The 15,693-nt window shown below is 51.2% G+C and overlaps 1 protein-coding gene across 1 annotated transcript in view; it reads right to left on the bottom strand.

The window, feature by feature from the left end:
- Positions 1-15,693, bottom strand: part of LOC147112804 (PC3-like endoprotease variant B) — an 845,811-nt gene that overhangs the window by 258,450 nt on the left and 571,668 nt on the right. The window lies entirely within an intron of this gene.

Genomic DNA, 15,693 nt, shown 5'->3' with positions numbered 1-15,693 from the left:
GGAATGGGAGGGGAGGGGGAATAGGAGGAGAGGGGAGGGGGAATGGGAGGGGAGGAGGAATGAGAGGGGAGGGGGAATGAGAGGGGGAAGGGAATGAGAGGGGAGGGGGAATAGGAGGGGAAGGGGGATGGGAGGGAGAATGGGAGGTGTAGTGTATGTACCCGTCTACCTTTAAGAGAACTATTGTATGTAACCGTCCACCTTTAAGAGAACTACTTTAGGTGTTGCACTACTTTGTTGGCTTCTGTATACTGTAATACCGACGGTGACCACACCGGTATATAAGTGCTGTGTCAGGATTTATTGGGCAGATTCGCCCTGACCTTCGAATAGTAAAGTCCTGTTTTAAGTTACTCTGGTAGTCTGTGTATTAATTAACTAAACAACCCACAGACTTTACAGTGGCGACGAGTCCGATCGTACCCTGCGGCAACAATACTTCCGAAGCAGTTAATGAGCGTCGAGAAGAGGCAACCGCCCTCGTCATTCTGCTGGGAGAAAACTCGAGTCTGCAGAGCTGGAAAGGAGGAAGAATTCAGAGACAAAGACTTCCATTAGCAACAGGCACTGACTGTCCCTTCTGCCACGGTGAGGAGTGAGCCGATCAGCACGAGAAGCAAGCCGGCCACGGTGACTGTGAGTAAGGGAAAAGTAAAAAGAATAACCGGAGGATAAGGGCGGTGCACTCGACCACGGTCGAGGGGGAAAGGAGCCGGACAGAAGTCGGGCCCAGAGGCGCTGAGACGGGCAGCGTGGAGCAAGGAAGCCGCGGTACAGACAGGCTGGGGACGCAATGGCGTCGTGAGACAGCTAGACCGCGACCGTCGAAAAAGGCCGGGCAGCGACCGAAGCCACGAAGCGCTGCGACCGGGAGCGTAGGCGCGGGAAGATATAAAAACTCAGCCGCAGCCGGGGAGGGAAGCACCGGACTGCGAGAGGGCTGGGAGGCGCGATTGGGAGCCGAGCGAGCGGGAGAGGCAGAGCCGACCAAGGGAGACTGAGCGAGAGCCAGTCCAGCGGCTGAAACTGTTCGCCGTCAACGGGGTGTACCCAGCGCCGGTAGAGCCGAGCGAGCGGGAGAGAGACAGAGCCCGAGCAAGGGGAACTGAGCGAGAGCCAGCCCAGCGGCTGAAACTGTTCGCCGTCAACGGGGTGTACCCAGGGCCGGTTGCCCTGCCGAGAAAAGGGAAAGCACTGAAGCCGACGCGCAGGCTGTGAACCTGAAAGCCAGCGGCCGTCGCCCGTGGGGAAAGTGTACCCCTCCCGCCAGGGGAAGAAACGCGGGAAGCCGCCATTAGGCGGAGAAGAAGACAGAAGCGGGGAACCGCCATTGAAGTGGGCGGGGAGAGAAGATAAGCGCGGGAAACCGCCATTTTCGCGGGAACCGCCATCTTGAAGAAAAAAAAAGAAAATTTAAAGAAATAATCCGTGGTGTTATCAGGAAGAGAGGAAGATGCCTAAGCGTGGTAACATCAACGATTTTAATTCCGAGGTAGAAGACTGGGCCACGTATGTGGAACGCATTGAGATCTATGGTGAGGCCAATAAAATAGAAGAAGATGACAAAGCTATAACCTTGCTAAACTCGATGGGCGCGAAGACATACGGGCTCTTGATGCATCTACTAACACCAGCTAAACCGACGGATCAGACTTTCGATGATATTGTTGCTGTCCTGAAGGATCATTTTAACCCCGCACCACTGATGTTAGTGGAACGATCCAAATTTTACGCGAGAACGCAACGGAAAGAGGAAAGCAACGCGGAGTACCTGATTGAACTGCGTAGGCTAGCGAAACACTGTCAGTTTAGGGAAAATCTGGCAGAGGCACTCAGAGACAAATTCGTGTGCGGAATGTCGAAGGAAGAAACACAAAAACGACTGCTCGAAGAGAACGATCTTACACTTGATAAGGCTGTCCTTATTGCTGCATCGAACGAAGCCGCAGCGAAAGGAACGGCGGAAATGCAGCTAAAGGCAGCGGCACTCAGTGTGCAGCAAATTACTTCGGGTACAACGAAATGCTATCGTTGTGGGAAGACAACACACGACCAGAACCAATGCTGGTTTAAAAACCAGGAATGTAGGGAATGTGGCAAGCTCGGTCACATAGCTAAGGTATGCCGGTCAGGAAAGAAGACCAACAATAATGAGTCACCACAAAAGAGGTACAGAAAGGTACATGAGGTGACTAGGAAGAGTCCGGAAGAACAGAATTCAGACTCACACTCCAACTGCAAGGAACTGGATAGTCTGAGAATTCACAATGTGAGTAATGAAGCTGACCGACAAGCTATCTGAATCACACTACAGATTGCAAAAGTCCAAGTGAAAATGGAAGTGGACACCGGATCGGCGTTGACGGTCATGAATAAGCATGATTATAAAAAGTTATTCAAGCATATTCCCCTACGGGATACGGAACTAGTATTGCAGACATACACGGGGCACAAAGTATACCCCATCGGAAAGATAGAAGTCAAGGTGAGATACAAGGACAAAGATCACCAAAGGATGGACCTGTATGTGTTGCCTGAGGGAGGTCCACCACTTCTGGGACAGGAGTGGATCAGGAAAATAAAGATAGACTGGCATTCACTAAACACCATGACGGTAGATTCCGGAAAGGAAGATGTCAAACCTGAACGGTTGTCCAGAATATTGGACGAAACTAAAGAGGTATTCCAGCAAGGACTGGGAACACTGCGAGGAATTAAAGCAAAGGTTAAGATTGCAGAACATGCAAGCCCAAAATTTTTCAAAGCCAGATCGGTACCTTACGCGATACGACCTGCTGTGGAGGCAGAACTGGAAGAACTTGAATGATCAGGGGTACTGTCAAAAGTGGACTGGAGTGAGTGGGCCACGCCCATTGTTCCCGTCATGAAGTCTTCACCGAGTAACAAGCCAGGGGGACCGGGGAAGGTCCGCATCTGCGGAGACTTCAAGATCACAGTGAATCCGGTGCTTCACACGGTACAATACCCGCTTCCGCGGATTGAAGATATCTTTGCTTCGTTGGCTGGAGGGAAACACTTCACCAAGATAGACCTGGCACAGGCATACTTACAAATGGAAGTCGAGGAAGAGTCACGTCAGTACCTCACCATCAACACACACAGAGGCTTGTATCGTTATAATAGACTGGTTTTTGGGGTAGCTTCGGCTCCAGCAATTTGGCAGAGGGCCATGGAGCAGGTATTACAAGGAATTCCAAGCACGCAGTGTTACTTAGACGATATCCTGATTACGGGAGAAGACGAGGAAGAACACCTCACAAATTTGAAACTGGTGCTCACTAGGTTGAAGGAATATGGCCTTCGAGTTAATCGCAAGAAATGTGAGTTCTTCCAAAAACGGATCTCGTACTGCGGTCATGTCATTGACCGAGAGGGGCTGCACAAGTCACCTGACAAGATAGAAGCTGTCGTGAAGGCCCCCGCTCCGGAAAACGTATCACAGTTAAGATCATTCTTGGGGTTGATTAATTATTATCACAAGTTTCTGCCGAATCTATCCACGGTGCTGCATCCGCTGAATGCTCTGTTGCGGAAAGAAGTACCATGGAAGTGGAGTGAGGAATGTAAAAAGGCCTTTCGCAGAAGCAAGGCGTTGATTACCTCTGAAGAAGTGTTGGCTCATTTCAACCCAACATTACCTCTTCGTCTAGCTTGTGATGCTTCCCCCTATGGAATTGGAGCAGTACTTTCACACAAGTTACCAAATGGCTCGGAAAGGCCAGTGGCATTCGCGTCCCGATCATTGACCTCCGCGGAGCGAAATTATGCTCAAATAGATAGGGAGGCCCTCAGCCTTGTGTGGGGCGTAAAGAAATTCAATCATTACCTGCAGGGCAAGAAGTTCACATTACTGACAGACCACCAGCCGTTGGTGTCCATATTCAACCCTAACAAGGCCGTTTCCACCATGACAGTGCAAAGGTTACAGAGGTGGTCCGTGTTACTTGGGGCACACCAATATGACATCGAATACAAAAGGTCCAAACAGCATGGAAATGCTGATGGGTTATCGCGCTTGCCATTGCCGATAGTAGAAGAAGCGACTACAGTGGACCCGGTAGAGATGTTCCACTCATCCATAGTGGAATGTCTACCAGTAACAAATTCGATGATCGAAAACGAAACAAGAAATGACCCGACTCTCTCACGAGTCTATGATTTAACGGTGGAGGGATGGCCAGCACAGGGCGAACCAATGCTGCCAGCATTTTCGCAGAGAAAAGAACAGCTGTCAGTGTGTCGAGGAACCCTGATGTGTGGATCTAGAGTGGTGATTCCACCCAAACTTCAACAGAAGGTGTTAAAGGAGCTGCACGAGGGACATCTGGGTGGAGTGAAAATGAAGAACCTAGCAAGAGCGTTCGTGTGGTGGCCAGGCATTGATGGGGACATCGAAGAAATCACTAAGAGCTGTCTAGGATGCCAGAAGGTCCAAAATGCACCACCACAGGCTCCTCTGCATCCATGGGAGTGGCCCTCATCTCCTTGGCAAAGGGTACACATCGACTTTGCTAGTCCATTTATGGACTCAATGTTTCTAATAGCGGTGGATGCACACTCCAAGTGGCCGGAGGTAATAAAGATGTCCACCACCACCACGGAAAAAACCATCACAGTGTTAAGGACCATGTTTGCTAGGAATGGGCTGCCGGAACAGATCTGTTCTGATAATGGGCCGCAATTTGTGTCCGAAGAATTCAAGAAATTCTTAAAGAGCAATGGGGTTAAGCACTACACGTCAGCCCCATACCATCCCGCCTCCAATGGATTGGCTGAAAGGTTTGTCCAGACCTTCAAGAAGGCCATAAAGGCCATGGGTAATGAAGCCATTAACTTACAACATAAGGTGGATAGCTTCTTGTTGGCGTACAGGAATGCAACACATGCGGTCACAAATCAAACTCCCGCCATGATGTTTTTTAATAGACGACTAAGATGCCGGCTGGATTTGCTTAAGCCAAACGTCAGAAGGGACGTAGAGAAAGAGAACCGGCAATTCCAGGGCATGAATGAAAGGCCAACTAGATCTTTTCAGATAGGTCAACAAGTTTTGGCCCGGGACTACCGTACCGAGAAATGGCAGCCTGGAACTATTGGAAAAAGGCTAGGGCCGTTGATGTATACGGTGGACATTGGGGACAGTATAATAAGGCGCCATGTTGACCAGATCATAGGGTCAGCCACAAATGGCCAACCTACTCCACCACCTTACACGGTTAATGTTGAGACAGAGATACCCAGAACACCTACCTCCGATCTGGTAATACTGGAATCAGATGAACCTGACACTGTCCTTCAAGCCGAATCGACCTTGCCAGAAGCACCTGCTACCCCGCCGGGAGTTACGACACCACCGAGGCGTTATCCGGACAGAGTCCAGAAACCTCCAGAGAGACTGAATCTGTGAACTGTCTTGCATAAAGTTGTATATATGTTATAATGTATGTTTAATGGGGAATCAGTATGTTGTAAGCTAAAAAGGGAGGATTGTAGTGTATGTACCCGTCTACCTTTAAGAGAACTATTGTATGTAACCGTCCACCTTTAAGAGAACTACTTTAGGTGTTGCACTACTTTGTTGGCTTCTGTATACTGTAATACCGACGGTGACCACACCGGTATATAAGTGCTGTGTCAGGATTTATTGGGCAGATTCGCCCTGACCTTCGAATAGTAAAGTCCTGTTTTAAGTTACTCTGGTAGTCTGTGTATTAATTAACTAAACAACCCACAGACTTTACAGGAGGGGAGAGGTAATGGAGGGGAATGGGAGAGGAGGGGGAATGGGAGGAGAGGGGAGGGGAGGGGGAATGGGAGGGGAGGGGAAGGGGAACGGGAGGGGGAATGAGAGGGGAAGGGGAATGGGAGGGGAGGGGAGAGGTAATGGGAGGGGAGGGGGAACGGGAGGGGAAGGGGAATGGGAAGGGAAGGGGAATAGGAGGGAAGGGGAATGGGAGGGAAAGGGAATGGGAGGGGAGGGGAATGGGAGCGGTGGGGGAATGTGAGGGGAGGGGAAATGGGAGGGAAGGGGAATGGGAGGGGAGGGGAATGGGAGGGGAGGGGGAATGGGAGGGGAGGGGGAATGTGAGGGGAGGGGAAATGGGAGGGGAAGGGGAATGGGAGGGGAAGGGAATGGGCGGGGAAGGGGAATGGGAGGGGAGGGGGAATGGGAGGGGAGAGGTAATGTGAGGGGAGGGGGAATGTGAGGGGAGGGGAAATGGGAGGGGAGGGGGAATGGGAGGGAAGGGGAATGGGAGGGAAGGGGAATGGGAGGGGAGGAGGGAGGGGAGGGGGAATGGGAGGGGAAGGGTAATGGGAGGGAAAGGGGAATGGGAGGGGAGGGGGAATGGGAGGGGAGGGGGAATGGGAGGGGAGAGGTAATGGGAGGGAAAGGGGAATGGGAGGGGAGAGGTAATGGGAGGGAAAGGGGAATGGGATGGGAGGGAAAGGGGAATGGGAGGGGAGGGAAAGGGGAATGGGAGGGGAGGGGGAATGGGAGGGGAAGGGGAATGGGAGGGAGAGGTAATGGGAGGGGCGGGGGAATGGGAGGGGAGGGGGAATGGGAGTGGAGGGGAAATGGGAGGGGAAGGGGAATGGGAGGGGAAGGGGAATGGGAGGGGAGGGGGAATGGGAGGGGAGGGGGAATGGGAGGGGGGAATGGGAGGGAAAGGGGAATGGGAGGGGAGGGAAAGGGGAATGGGAGGGGAGGGGGAATGGGAGGGGAGGAGGAAGCAAACAATAAAGATCGAGGACTTTGCAATAAGTGAAGAGAGAGAATTGGAGACAAAGTCATCCATAAGCTCAAGGCAGTCGATCAAAGAAAAGCACTCACAGAGGCCGAGGAGTAGTTTGCCTGCTCCTCCTCAAGGGACAGAGGTAGGCATGTGACGTAGGAAGTTAGAAACACAGGAATAATAAATACTGGGAGTTTCCGAATGGCACCAAGGGCATGAAGCTGGAATCCCCGTGAAATTAGCCTTGCAGAAGATTGGGGCATCTTTTGAAGCCAGTATGCTGAGAAGAAGAGGTACACCGATTTCAGGATCAACAGTAATGAGGCCCACTTTGGGGTCCAGGCCTGAATTACAGACTGGACTCTCAAAGACGGTTAATAAATTTTCTTAATATTAATATTATCAGCCGCCTTACAAAGGAGACTGAGGGGCATGTGAAAACTTATTTCCTGGTGGGGTGGAAGTGAGGGGGGGCGGCGGGGGGACTCTTAGTGGCGCAGGTGCCCGCTATGGATATTTAAATAGCAGGAACTCCCACTGACCCTACATACACCAGAGATTCCTGGCAGGCATGATCAATGCGTAAGTGCTGGGATTACTGCCCACAGATTCTTGCGGCCGAATAACTTATAGACGTTACAATGTAATTTAATTTTAATATCCAATGTGTGTCCTAATGAAATGGCCAGAGAGGTATTTTAAAAAATATAAAGTTCACCAAACTACATTTCAAAAAAATACACAGATCTGACCACTTGGTCCAAACATTTATTTTTAATTTGAATCATCAAAGTTACATTCCATTAATATTCTGGCTAATGTTATTCCTTAAATGTCAATTGCATATACATGCTGGTTCTCATTAATAAGAGGGGGTAAAGAAGAAGAAAGTCAGCCGGATGGTTTTACTGAGTGGGCTACTGGCACTGAAAAGCCACAGTGCTTTGCGTGACTGGCAGCCTTTGTGTGAGACTTCAGGCAAAATAAATGTACTGTATTTTTTTTACATTTAGGGCAAGCAGATGTCACCACAGGCAAGACATGGGTGCTGCTTGTTGCTATGACAACACAGTAAGAAATACCAATCCTCTAAGTATATGTATATCACAAGAAAATATTGCAATTTTTTACTTTTATAATTTGTTGTATAAAATTAAATATTTGGCTTGCGTATCTTATCATAAGAAGTACAACGGGTTCAAATTGAAATCTTTTAGACAAAAAAAACTAACAGAAAAGATCAACTATTAAGTGAATGGCTGCAAAAGCATTGCAAACATTGTATAAATGTAGAGCTAACATGAATGTAATTTCCTCTCCTTTTGAATATCATTGCATTGTAGAGGGACTGAAATGTTACTGCGTAGGCTCAGTTTCAACTGGGGAGATTAGTGTATAAATGCTTAAATAACACTGCTCTCTTTCTCCTGTCTACTCAGTTATCTTGCTTGTCAGTGGTATCCTACCTTAGCGCAAGGTCATCTACTAATTCAAACCACAAAATAAGAGCAAAGTGGCAAATTTTCATTCTTCCGCTTGCTATTGGAACTCAATTCCAAGTAATATTAAATTGTTTCCAAGCACACAGATTGTTCAGGAAAGCACAAATGACATTTCCTGTACAGCTGTAAGAGTAATGCAATTCTGGTGAATAATGGTACCATTTTAATCATTTTTTTGGGGGGCTGACGAGGCTTCTTTTGGTATTTTTACCCTTCCCCCCTCATTTCAGGTCTCTTGCATTGTGCATCAATCTACCTTTGATAAGATTCGGCAAGCAACCTGCTCTCAAGCTTTTTGCAATGCTGCTTTGAAGACCAGTCAATAGAAAGTGTGTGAGAATTGGCCAGGATTACTATTCCTCTTGCCTTCCATTTGGGGAACAATTGTCCTTTTCTTGGTACCTGTCCTGGAGCATGCTTGAAATCAGAAATTCATCCTGTGGTGAATTATGGATTCAAATTTATTTCCCATCAGCCTGTGACCCTAACATACTGCACCATCTCATTTTTATCCACTTTAAGTGTTGTAGATTGTTTACTATTGTTTCTTACACTCTTTCCACATACATTGTTAATCTTCATCTGATCAGTGAAGCCTTAGGTTAGACTGTGCATTTGACTAAATGCATTATCGTCTATAACGATATTAATAGAATGGGAACCAGCATTCAGTCACAAGCTAATTTTGTGTTGACACTTCAAAATTAAGTACTGCTTCTAGGTTTCTAACCAACAGTGCATCTCAAACTGGCATTTGCTACATGTCCATATTCATAGGATAATCAGCATCATATATTTTAAAAAGTTACTAATTAATGAAAAGAATTAAAGGGACCATTTTAATCCTGCGAGCCCCGTGGGAACGGGGAGAACAGGCGGTTAAAAACACTGTAAATAACTTATCTCTCCATTCTCGCCAGCCGCCATTTTAACTGCTTAGTTTTGTTAGTCAGCCAAGGCGCCCAATAGTCACAGGCGAGGGCCACGTGAATACGTGCAAATCAAGGTCATAAGGCGTAATTACGACCCTGATGCCATTTTAATGCAAAATCGTGGAAGTCCTGCCAAGTGCCCAACTAGCTAGTATCGCAGATAAGGCCATCTCTGACCACTTCCTCGTATCGCTCTCCATCCACATCCCCCTTCCCCTCCAGCCCCCCCCACCCCACCCCTACTTCCTTCTCTGTCTGCCCCAGAAAAACTTTCTCCCAACTCTCTTACAACTGCATTTATGAAATCCCAACTGTCCAGCCTTTGGCCCTCCTTTCACCATGACATTTCTGCAGCTACTGATCTGCTCAACCACACCTTCGCCACCACCTTTGATGCCCTAGTCCCTATTAAACAATTAGGGCTAGAAATTCAGTTGGTTGCGCCAGCCGTTAGCGCCTTAGGAGGAGTAGATGTCGAGCGCTAGGCGCTTAGCGCCCTGGGCGCAGTGCAATCTGCGCCTCGCCCCAACTTCAGTAGACATTTTGCGCCGGCGCAAAGTCTTTGCGCGCGCTCAGCTGCGCGCGCAGATCATGACATCATTTCCTCGTGCAACGCCCTTTGTGCGCCCCCAACCGGAACTTCAGTCGCGCCGGCCCATTGTGCGCCTGGCGTCCCTAGCGACTGTTGAGTGGAACGGTGCTTAGCCGATGCGGGCCACGGGGAGCGCAAATTAAAGGGCACTTCACCTGCACTATAAAAGGCTGCCATTTTGCAGCACTCATTCTTGTGAAACGGATCTTTGGAGAGAGACCAAGGTAGAGAGCTTACTGCTTTGGCCCAACACTAGGACAGGTACTTCTGGCTTCAGGCCACAGCTTTGCAATTGTCTTTGCCTTCATTCATATCTCATTGTTTGCCAGCATATTATGGGGGCTGCAATGGGTGTCAACGCTGGCTTTCACAATTACATCCAAAGGGCTCACAGACGCCGTGAGAGAGTGCGAGCCCTGGCTAGACGGAGAGGGGGCAACAGGCGTCGCCAAGGGAGGCCTTACCCACCCAGGGTCTACCACCAGCAGTTCTCCTATCTCAACATGTCTGACGACCAGTGTGTTAGGAGGCTGCGATTCCGAAGGGAGGTGGTCACAGAGATCTGCCAGCTGCTTCGGAGAGATCTGCAGCCACAGCTGAGGTGCAGGACGTCTCTGTCGGTGGCAGTGAAGGTGACGGTGGCTCTCAACTTCTATGCCACCGGCTCCTTCCAATCCGCTGCTGGGGACATTGCTAACATCTCCCAGTTCGCCGTGCATTGCTGCATCCGCCAGGTGACCAATGCCCTTTTCAAAAGGAGACGTCAGTTCATCTCCTTCCCCATGACCCTGGACAAGCAGCAACAGCGTGCAATGAGATTTGGAAGAATAGCGGGCTTCCCCATGGTGCAGGGCGCCATTGACTGCACGCATGTGGCTTTGCGGGCACCTCTGGAGAATGCCGAGGAATACCGCAACCGGAAGGGCTACCATTCGCTGAACGTGCAGCTGGTGTGTGACCACAGGCAGCTCATCCTAGCTGTCAATGCCCGCTTTCCAGGCAGCAGCCACGATGCCTTCATCCTGCGACAGACTACTGTGGCTGACATGTTCCAAGCACAGCCTCACCCACGAGGATGGCTTATCGGGGACAAAGGCTATCCTTTGTGTACTGGCTGATGACCCCGCTCCACGCGCCCAGGACCCCTGCTGAAGAGGTATACAACGAGAGCCATCAAGCGACCAGGAACATCATCGAACAAACAATCGGCGTCCTCAAGCAACGGTTCCGCTGCCTGGATCATTCCGGCGGAGCCCTGCAGTATGCTCCGGAACGAGTCTCCCATTTCGTGGTCGTTTGCTGCATGCTGCACAACCTGGCTATCTGCAGGACTCAGGCATTGCCACCACAGATTGGAGCACCACCTCAGGAGGAGGAGCAGGAGGAGCAGGAGGAGGAGGACCAGCACAGGAGGGAGGCACAAGGTCCAAGGGCCGCCCGTCGGCGGCTTATTGAACGTAGGTTCTAGGCCCCCTCTCAGGGAATGGCTTGTGCCAATGAAAGAACATGAATGCAGCCGCCCCGCAAGCCCTCAGCCGGTCAAGGCAACAAAAACTTCAAAGTTCAAACATGGACAATCTGATTAAAGAAAATTGTTTATTCCACAAACTCTGTGCCCTTCCCACATGACAAACAAAAACAGAAAAAAAAAACCCAAAACAGTCAGATACATAACTCGCTCCCACAACCTGGAGAGGATTAACAAAACAGTGAAACAAAAATGACCGTCATCCTCGGCCTTCATAAAAACAAACACAACATCCTCGGCCTTCATAAAAACAAACTCAACATCCTCGGCCTTCATAAAAACAAACACAACATCCTCGGCCTTCATAAAAACAACACATTTGCCCACACCTTCTACTTTTTGTCCCGCGAGGACGATGCCTTGCGCATACTTGTGCGGCCCCTGCCCGCCCTGCTGCTCCTCCTCAATTGGAGCCCAGTGGCTGCAGCAAGGCTGGGGGAAGGCTCCTGAGGGGCACATGGCGAGACGGCAGATGCCCTTGGGGGTCGGCCTGCACGAGCTCTGGCCCTCGAGGGGCCGGCTGGTGACTGCTGCAGCTGTGACTGGGCGGCATCAGTGTGTCCAGCAGCTGGTGGCAACTGCACTGGTGGAGTGGCAGTGTCGGCTGCAGGAATGGGGGCAAGCTGGCTGATGGCAGGCGCTCGCTGGTCGCCTGAGACAGTGGCAGTCGCCCGGGCCAGCACTGCAGCATCCGCAGCAAACTGCTGAAGGACAGCCCGCTGGGCTGCTGCAGCGCAGCGGGTGCCCTGGCGATGCCTGGCTGATGCAGCCAGTGTGGCACCAGTTAGTGCCCGTGTTGCCCTGGTCTGTGACCGCATAAGACCAGCCAGTGACTGGACGGCACGAGTGAGCACTTGGGTACTCACCGACTGTGCTGCCCCAAATTCCTCCACACTCCCAGCCAGTGATTGGACGGCACGAGTGAGCACTTGGGTACTCGCCGACTGTGCTGCCCCGAATTCCTGCAGACTCCTGGCCTGTGCTGCCCCGAATTCCTCCACACTCCGAGCCAGTGACTGTATGGAGTCAGGCATCCGTGCCACTACCCCCATGAGCTCCGTGTGCCTGCGCGCCGAGTCGACGGCCATTTCCTCTAGGAGGTGCACCTCCTCTGCGCTGACCGTCGCAGGACTGGAGGCCGCACTCACCCTCTGGGGAGAAGGCCGCCGAGCTTCCCCACCCCTCCCGCGTTGCTGCAGGCCGCTGGGCCCAGGAACTTCACTCTCCTGCGACCCTTCCCCCAGGCTCCCCTCCAGGGAAGACGTGTCCCCTACATCGCCATGGGCTGCCGCGGCAGAGGGTGCCACTGATGGGCCGGCTATGTCTTCCTCCTCCTCCTCCTCCTCTTCTGAGGGGCTGTCACTGGCAGCTTCTGGGCCCGCCTTCTCACCTGGCGATTCACCATCTGAAAGCAGGAAGGCACAAGAGTAGCTTTAGAGTGAGGACAGGGCGTCAGCGAGGGAGGCATGAGTGGTGCCATTCACCGCATTGGTCGGACAGTGGCAAAGGATGTTGATCTGATGCGCAAGTGGAACGAGAGAGGTCCAAAAGGTGATGTCCTTACCATTGGTGCCCAGAACAGGGTCGGCATCTCCAGTGGCAACAGGGCCAATCAGACGGACTCCCATAATGCGCTCCACGCGCTGGTTTAGGTCGGTGAGCTCCTGGTGCTGAGGTCGGCCTCCACCGGTCCCAATCTGGCTACACCTGTTGTTAGCCAGCTTGGTCTGCAAGAGAAAGGACGGCCTCTAAGTATGGTGTGTAGCCCTGATCTTGTCTGCACTGCCTCCCATGGTCGAATAGCTTGGACAGTGTGTAGCCCTGATCTTGTCTGCACTGCCTCCCATGGTCGAATAGCTTGGACAGTGTGTAAAGTGCAGAATGTGCAATTGATGCTCATGCCAGTCCCATAGCTGCTGGATGAGGGCTGGCCATTAGGGCTTTCAGGTCCCTTTGTCCATAATGTGAGGTGCACATGCAAGGATGAGGAGGACACTGGAAAGGGTACTCACCCTGACAATCCGAGTGAGGTCGTTGAACTTTTTCCTGCATTGTACAGGATTCCTGGCAACCACACTGTTGGATGTCACCCTGTTGGAGACCTCCCTCCAGGCTTTGCGGTAGACGCTGGGCACCGGCTTCTTGCCACTGTCAGGGAACAAAACATGGCGTCTTCGCTCCACTGCGCTAACCAGCAGCCTCAGGTCACCTTCGCTAAAGCGCAGCGCTCTCTCCCGGGCCTTCTGCATCGTCCTGGGTGGTAAAGAGTTGCAGCAGCAGTGCTCAGGCCTAGGTGGAGGGCTGCAGTGTCCAGGGCGTGGCAGCCAAACAAATCGACCCTTCCCCCTTTAAGAGATGGCCGGCGCCAGCGTGTCTGCCGTCAATGAAGAAATCACCGCACCTGCGCTGCGCCCGGCCTCGGCGGTATAGCTCAGCACCGCCGGCTTAGCGCCTAAAGATAATCGTGCATCGCCAGTTTTAGCGCTGCAGCAACCTCTTAGGGCGATGCTACTGAATATCGGCGAAGTGGCCTCGACTTTGCGCCGGGCGCAAACTTCAGCGGCCGCCCGACTTTACTGCCCCAAAAGTGGCTTACTGAATTTCTAGGCCTTACTCTCTCTCCCCCGGTACAGCCCTCATCTTCGCTCCCTTAAGTCCAAGGGACGCAGACTTGAATGGAAATGGCGGACAACTGGTTTAGCTATTCTTTAGATCTGGCTGGACCACATAAAGCATTATCGGGTCCTGCTCTCGTCTGCCAAAATTGCTCACTATTCCAGAATCATTCTGGAATGCAAAGATAAACCCCGGCTTCTATTCTCCACTGCTAACCATCTTCTTAAACTCCACTCCCCTGTCTCCTCCATCCTCACCTCCGACAACAAGTGTGAGGAGCTCATGGACTTCTATGTCTCTAAGATTGAGACCATCCATTCAGCTGCCTCTGCCCCTTCCCTCCCTTCCCCTAGCCCACCGGGCCAAACTTCCTCTAAGGTTCCCCCCTGCCATAACCCTGAACTCACATTTTTCTCCAGTTTCTCTCCGATCTCCCCTCATGAACAATCCATACTCATCTTGTCCATGAGACCCACCTCCTGCTCCCTAAACCCTATTCCCACCAAACTGTTGACCACCCAACTTCCTTTTCTGGCTCCCATGTTAGCTGACATTTGTTAACGGTTCTCTCTCCTCAGCTACTGTCCCCCTCCCCTTCAAATCTGCCGTCATCACCCTTCTCCTCAAAAAAGCAACCATTGACCCCTCCTTCCTTGCAAACTACCGCCCCATCTCCAACCTCCCTTTCCTCTCCAAAGTCCTTGAACGTGTTGATGCCTCCCAAATCTGTGCCCATCTTTCCCGCAACTCCATGTTTGAATCCCTCTAACCAGGTTTCTGCCCCTGCCACAGTACCGAAACGGCTCTCATCAAAGTCACAAATGACATCCTTTGTGACTGTGACAAAGGTAAACTATCCCTCCTCGTCCTTCTTGACTTGGCTGCAGCCTTTGACATGGTTGACCACTCCATCCTCCTCCAACGCCTCTCCACCATCGTCCAGCTGGGTGGGACTGCACTTGCCTGGTTCCATTCTTATCTATCTAATCATAGCCAGAGAGTCACCTGCAATGGCTTCTCTTCCCACTCCCGCATCATTAACTCTGGTGTCCCCCAAGGATCTATCTTTAACTTGGTCCCCTCCCATTTCTCATCTACATGCTGCCTCTTGGCGACATCATCTGAAAACACAGCGTCAGTTTCAACATGTATGCTGATGACATCCAGCTCTACCTCACCACCACTTCTCTCAACCCCTCCACAGTCTCTAAATTGTCAGACTGCTTGTCCGACATCCAGTTCTGGATGAGCAAAAATTTTCTCCAATTAAATATTGGGAAGACCAAAGCCATTGTTTTCCGTCCCCACCACAAATTCCGTTCCCGAGCCACTGGCTCCATCCCTCTCCCTAACATTTGCCTGAGGCTGAACCACACTGTTCGCAACCTTGGTGTCATATTTGACCCTGAAATTAGCTTCCGACCACATATCTATGGCATAACCAAGACCGCCTATTTCCACCTCCGTAACATCACCCGACTCCGCCCCTGCCTCAGCTCATCCGCTGTTGAAACCCTCATCCATGCCTTTGTTATCTCTAGACTTGACTATTCCAAAGCACTCCTGACTGGCCTCCCACATTCTACTCTATGTAAACTTGAGGTCATCCGAAACTCGGTTGCCCGTGTCCTAACTCGCACCAAATCCCATTCGCCCATCACCCTTGTGCTCGCTGACCTACATTGGCTCCCGGTTCAGCAATGCCTTGATTTCAAAATTCTCATCCTTGTTTTCAAATCCCTCCATGGCCTCATCCCTCCCTATCTCT

This window comes from Somniosus microcephalus, chromosome 9 (genome assembly GCF_052327205.1).
Source record: "Somniosus microcephalus isolate GS21.2 chromosome 9, FLI_Smic_1.0, whole genome shotgun sequence".
NCBI classification, from domain to species: domain Eukaryota; kingdom Metazoa; phylum Chordata; class Chondrichthyes; order Squaliformes; family Somniosidae; genus Somniosus; species Somniosus microcephalus.
This window is presented reverse-complemented; position numbering and strand designations above follow the sequence as displayed.